The sequence below is a fragment of the Cicer arietinum genome, unplaced genomic scaffold (genome assembly GCF_000331145.2).
Source record: "Cicer arietinum cultivar CDC Frontier isolate Library 1 unplaced genomic scaffold, Cicar.CDCFrontier_v2.0 Ca_scaffold_20_v2.0, whole genome shotgun sequence".
In the NCBI taxonomy this organism is placed as follows: domain Eukaryota; kingdom Viridiplantae; phylum Streptophyta; class Magnoliopsida; order Fabales; family Fabaceae; genus Cicer; species Cicer arietinum.
This window is the reverse complement of record NW_027333669.1, coordinates 26,030-32,495: the sequence shown is the minus strand read 5'-3', so window position 1 is coordinate 32,495 and position 6,466 is coordinate 26,030. Positions and strand designations below refer to the sequence as shown.

The 6,466-nt window shown below is 31.1% G+C and overlaps 1 long non-coding RNA gene and 1 pseudogene across 3 annotated transcripts; one reads left to right on the top strand and one right to left on the bottom strand.

Annotated features, from left to right (window-relative positions):
- Nucleotides 1–360: 360 nt before the first annotated feature.
- On the top strand, nt 361–1,230 carry LOC101515429 (uncharacterized; annotated as a pseudogene).
- Nucleotides 1,231–1,515: 285 nt separating this feature from the next.
- Nucleotides 1,516–6,032, bottom strand: LOC101515106 (uncharacterized). Of its 3 annotated transcripts, XR_012161726.1 has the most exons (11): nt 5,887–6,032; nt 5,182–5,290; nt 5,018–5,090; nt 4,014–4,100; nt 3,328–3,383; nt 2,716–2,787; nt 2,498–2,564; nt 2,323–2,413; nt 2,032–2,125; nt 1,836–1,907; nt 1,516–1,651 (listed from the first exon to the last, which is right to left on the bottom strand). It is a non-coding gene; the product is annotated as an uncharacterized lncRNA (long non-coding RNA). The 3 variants fall into 3 exon arrangements; XR_003471128.2 differs by having other exon boundaries at nt 1,516–1,907; XR_003471129.2 differs by having other exon boundaries at nt 1,516–1,907; nt 2,716–2,783.
- Between the last annotated feature and the right edge of the window lie 434 nt (nt 6,033–6,466).

The following is a 6,466-nucleotide window of genomic DNA, read 5'->3' as shown; positions in this document are numbered from 1 at the left end:
ATGCCAATTATATTCATCGTACACCTCAAACTCATTTCAGTATCATAGCATCTTACAGAATATCACATGTAATTAATAAATATCATTCACATATTCACAATATTGGGTAGACATGTTACCGCCTTACATATTCAAAGAAAATTTCATGCATGCACCACATGTTGTACACCGTGATTAACAAGTGTCGCATGTTTTATTGTCTTATTATATGAATTTAATTTTTTATCAACCAATATCACAATTGGCTAGCTCTTATATAAAGATAGAGCCAAGGACTTGGTAACATCACACAAACATTGAGGTAGCTTTACAATTATCATAGAAAAAATAAAGAACAAACAACAAATTAAAGAGCAAAATATGTCAACAAAGTACCATGTTCGCCCAAACAATTTTCCTTCTAAGTCTCATCCTAACCCGACTAAAATACAACAAGATCTATGCAAGATCAAGACATAGAAATCCACATCAACATCCACATCTGATTCAATCATTATTGGCCTTTTATTTCTTGAAGATTTATACATTTCATTGGAAGATCTTCTTAGTATGTCATCAACACATAAGGCAATTTCTCACCAAGTTGAGAAATTTGTACAAGAGTTTTATGATGGTTCAGTCAGAATTTTGGATATATGTGGCATCACAAGAGACACCATATTACAAATCAAAGAAAATGTTGAAGCGTTTCATTCTTCTCTTAGAAAGAGAAAGGGAAATTCAAGCATTGAAACAAGTGTATATGAATATAACTTCTTTACAACAAAAAAAATGAAAAAGAATATCACAAAGTTGATCACATATTTGAAACAAATAGAAAGTAAATTTGGAGCATCAGCAGTTTTGAATGAAGATCAAGAACTTGTTTATGTAATAAGAGTTATTAGAGAAGTCATTGTAATGAACATGTCTATCTTTCATTCCCCTTTGTCTTTCTTGTGTTCATCAAAGTCAAAGTCAACCAAATGGTTGAGAGTGGCAAAGTTGATGAATAAGAGGGTAACATCATGTGAGGACAAGTTGGAGAGTTTCAACAAAATGAGGTGTGTGGAAGTAACTTTGAGCAGCCTTTTAAGAGAAGGTTCTAATGTTTATAAGATGCAAACTGCACATGAAAGACTGGAAACTTTGGAGAATGTCATTGAAAGGATGGAAAATGGTTTGGAGAATGTATTCAGACGTTTGGTTAAAACAAGAGTCTGTCTTTTGAACATCGTGACTATATCTTAGGGATCTTCCGAGGACAGAAAACTTTTGCACAGTCAATTTGTATGTAAATATTAAGTATACAATTCAATAGTAATGCATCAATTAGAAACAACAAATTTTTGTTCTTTATTTTTGCTCTTTTAATTTTTAATTTGAAGTTTTAATTCCTTTCTAAGGTCAGTATTATTTGCCTAAAAACTACAATTACTACTTTTTGTAAACAAACATAATTCATCAATAAAAAGTGTAACTAAAACTATGAAAGTAACAAAAAAAACTAAACCACTAGCTATGCCCAAGCACCTCGCAGCAAAGTATATTGTAAATACATAAATAGAAGAAAAAAAACATTGCAACCTAAAACAAAAACATATCTCCAAGACCAGAAAATCTAGATGATGTAGCCAGTAGCCAACAAATGAATTTCAGCACTCTTGAAAATCTGTCAAGAAAATAACTTTTTAATGGCCTTACAAGTTAGCATACAAATAGCCCTTTAAAAATCTAGGTCGTTGAAAACTTTAACTATTAATTTTAATTGCTATAAAGGACATCGGTCTACAATGACCAAATTTAGCATTGGTCCATGTTAAATTCAACCTTTATCTAAATGCCATGTAACTTACATTAAATAACCAAGGTGTTGAAAATCATTCATGCACTTAGCTACTGTTGTAGTCTCATCAACAGTACTCGCCCTGCAGAAGCATTGATATTATGGTAAGACAAAAAAATATGTACCTCATGAGTTGGAAATGGCATTTACAACACAAGAATGGTAATGTAAAATCACAAGGAACTATAACTCAATTATATACATACGGTTAACTTGGTCACTGGACTCTCTGCAGCAGCTTTGCAGCCATAATTTTCTGTTGTACACAACTCAATGTCTCTGAGTTCATAATAGCATTAGCTACGATGATAGTTGTTGATGGAGAAGAGGCATTGACCAATAGATGAAACGACAATTTCCAAAGGAAAACTCAAATTAGTAGAATGAAAATTTCCCAAGTCCAACTTACAAATGATTGCCAATACTTCAAAATAGGACAAGAAATAAAAAATAAATAATATAATATGGTACGCTGAGACTAGAGGGCATCTGCATACCCAAACACATCCATTTAAGCCAACTGCTATCTCGAAAGACAGTTTCTTCGCTAATGTATCAAGTACTGGACATGTGAGTGAGCTGAGAAGCCTACAAACAACATACATTTCTCATATCATGATCTGTTAAAAGTATGGACGTAAAGAAAAAGAAAAATAAATTTAAATTCCATACATCCTTGAGAGACCGGTTGAACACTCGAACATATAGCCTTCTTTTAGGGCACTAAACTCTCCTATAGCTAAACAAACACCATAACAAAATAAAAGACATAATTATATTTGCAAATATAGAATGGAAAGAAACTTAAAATTAACCAGAGAAAAACTCCATGATTAAAAGATACACACAAAAAGGAATTTAAAAATGAAGTCACGAAATAAGTCACCAACCATCAGTGCATGACAGCTCAGGATTTATTCAGGGTTTGCTTTTACAACCCGCACATAAAGCAAAGTGCCTGCCTGCAAGGTGAAGAATTAAGCAAAAAAAAAAAAAAAAACACAAACACCTACAAAACAGAGTAGACGAACCAAGAAACACTATTTAACATTAACACCACCACGGGAAAGACAGGTTAAGTGTAAACTGCAGTTCGGAGAGGAAGACTCTCAAATACCTATAAATTGAATATGTAAATTTCATTCTTGTTTTCCTTTTATTTGTGAAATAGAGGACTCACTGTTTTCTGGTTGTGTTCATTGTTATTCACCAATATAAGAACCATTACTCAGTGGTATTCTTAATTCTATACTATTCTAACATAGACACAAGAGGCAAGATTTCCTAAATAAAAATATCCCAAATGGAACCCTAATTTCTAAATTGAAATCCCAAAACTACTTGCCCAATTGATACCATTACGGCATTACCATAAACTTTATATAGTTAATAGAAACTAACAAGTTATAGAACCTATAAAAATTGCATTCAGCAAGAAAGTAGAGCGGACCTAAAGAACTTCAATGAACAGAAAAACTAAACAAAAATACAAAGTTTCTTACATCTGATCTGGAGTCAACAACTATTCCAAGAACCGAATCCTCTGCATGAGGCAATACTGTACAAAACAACATAATCAGAATAAGGAAAGAAGATAGCATTTCTCTAAGCCTAGAGAAAAATAATTGCAAGGCTCTTCCAGAATGCAAATTACCATTCATCTTAAAAAGCAAGAAATTAACTCTCATATTCTAATGCATACAGAGTGTGCTAAGGAGTAAAAATTTAAAAGCAAAATAGCGCACACATCACTAACCTAATTTCATGGTTACTTACCACCTCATTCAATAAGGTTAGAAAGAGATCGAAAGCAAACATTGTAGAGGTTCAACACAAACTACATGACAGGTATTGCCTCCAAATATAAAAGGCAACCAAATTTTGACACTAACAGATGACATTACAATGAAAAATGAAAGCATTGATTTTGGGATATTATTTCCACCAACTTCCACTTTAGCCCTCTTGTTGTAGGTCGGAAACATATTAGTCCATTCTATTAAAATATCCCAGGAATACATATAATAGAAACACATGCTTGATTACAAGGCATATATTATAGATATTTGGCAATAAATTCAAATAACTGATAAACATGTTATAAAACCATAATGGAATTGAACCAGTAACTTTGAAAAATCAACATTGTCACGTCAGTCAAAAAAATCCTTTACAGTACTATACTCACCCTCTTTTGAGAGCTTTCAACCCAGTATTTATTAGGCTTGGAGAACCTAAGCTTGTCTGCCTTCATTACAGAAATCACATCATCATCCTAAAAAAAATTTATACAAATGAGAATCTGTTACTAATATACTGAAAAAAATGAGAAAAATGCAAGAAAAATCCTTTACTATTTCCTTCTTGCTTAGAAGATACCAAATATCGAGATGAATAAAGAAATGAGAGATTTAGAGCAAGACACCTTAGGTTCACACAAAATTGAAATTTTAAGTTCCATAAAGTATATATATATACAACAATTCCACATAATGAAATTAAAAAGATCTAAACATCTTAATATCATTAAGTTGAAATTGTAGAGTTAATGAAATGATGAGTTTCCACTCACTTTATGCCTAAGTAAAAGAAGAAGGCATTGATAAAAATGAGTGCCATGTGTGCTTCTAATATATATTGCACTAATGTTGAACAGAAAAAAGAGTGAGACACTTGACTAGTGCAATCATAAGTTTTCAAATTTCAAACAACATATCTCAGAAGGGAAATTATCAATTGATTGTTATCTAGCATGACTGTCAGGGTCCTTAGTGTCAAACTAAACATGGTATCAAATAAAGAAAAAAATGAGTGTCGGTGTGCTTCCAATATAATATGTTGCACTAATGTTGAACTGAAAAAAGAGTGAGACACTTGACTTATGATCTATTTAGATTGACTTTTTTGAACTTATCTACTGGCATAAACATTTTATGAGACTGTTTGACAGAGCTTATGTAAACAGCCTATGGCATATCCATAAGCTTTTTTCACCTTATTCCCGTAAGTTCTCCAAGATAGCTTATGAAAACAGTTTAACTGTGTTTTCTCTTTTGTTATAGAAATAACTTATGCATAAACACTTATATGATCATTGTTTATATTATAAACATTCAATTAAGTTGTTTATCCAAATAGGGCCTAAGTATAGTAATGAATGAGTGTTGTAATTTTGTGAAAGTGGAGAGGTACCTGACGTAAACGGCCTCCAAGCTTAATGGTCTGGTTTGTCATGGTAGAGGTCAAGAACCACATCTCTCGGATACTATAAAAGCATACATTATTATTTTATTAACATAATGAAAAAAATTATGCAAAATAGTTGTACACGTTAACAAATAGCAGCAAGCACTCACCACTAATTGATCTAGTAAGTTTGTGGAGGATTTAGTTTCCATTTGAGAAAGAAATAAGAAAAGGATGAAAAATTAATGGCTTGAAGTCCCCGCAACTTTGTATTTGAAACTGTAAACAACATTTAGCATACAAATATAATAAGAACCATGACAAATAGGAGAATTAAGATATATTGCATTGCATCAGAGGTTACAATAAGATGGTTGGAGAGAATCTCTCTACTAGAAAAATGATAATGTAACTCCATGTAGAGTACCCTAATTACTGATACAGGATAATCCTACAACAATACTCTCCATCGAAGGCCGGTCCTAAGATATTTGGTGTCCTGGGCGAACTATAAAAACAAAACCTCGTGATTATATATTTTTTCTTGCAAAAACATTAATAATTTACTTATTACAATCAAGATTCTTTTAAAAAAAATCATTTGCAAGAAGATTCTTTTAATAATTTACTCACGATTTCAAATAAGAGAAAAAGAAAAAAAAAACAATATCAAATAAGAGAAAAAAATCAAGTCACAATTTTTGAAAAAAAACAACCCTTCTCCTCCTTCAAAAAATAGCAGGATGTTTGAAAAAAATCAACATAATAGAAGAACAATAATTCAACGAAACAATACACCAAAAAAAACAAAAGAAAACTAAAATGTTCAAAATAAGAACCAAAACAACCATTGATAAGGATGAGTAGAAACGAACCAGAACTATACGATTTAGAAAGAACGGAGGACGGTGCCGACCGAGTTGCCGGAAAACGGTGCCAGAAGGTGGAAGGTCGGTGTTCTTGGACGATGGCAAAGTGAGAATGGTTTTGGTGTTTAAGAAAGACGATAGAAGTGACCGTAAATTTTGTAAGTATTAACTTTTTTATGTAAATTTTGAGTTTTTTTTTCTTAATGGTTAAGGAGTTTCTTTTTCTAAATTTTAATATAATTGTCAATGTTTTTGTTTATTAGTTAATTTTTAATATGATATTTATTTTATTTATATTTAACCACCTTATAAAATTTGTCATCAATTTGTTATTACTATTATATCATTGATTTTTATAATTACATAAGAAATATCTTTAAGTTTTTACGGATGTAGTGAAGTTGGACATCACATAACCTCGCAATTTATGTGTGCAAGTTTATTGTGGTATTTATCAATTTATATGAAAAAATTATTCAAAAACAATTAAAGACTCACTTGTTACAAATTCTAAAAAATTAATTTTGTTATTTAAAAATTAGATATTTTTAAGAAAATGAGAAATTGTTTTTATGTTATTTTTTTT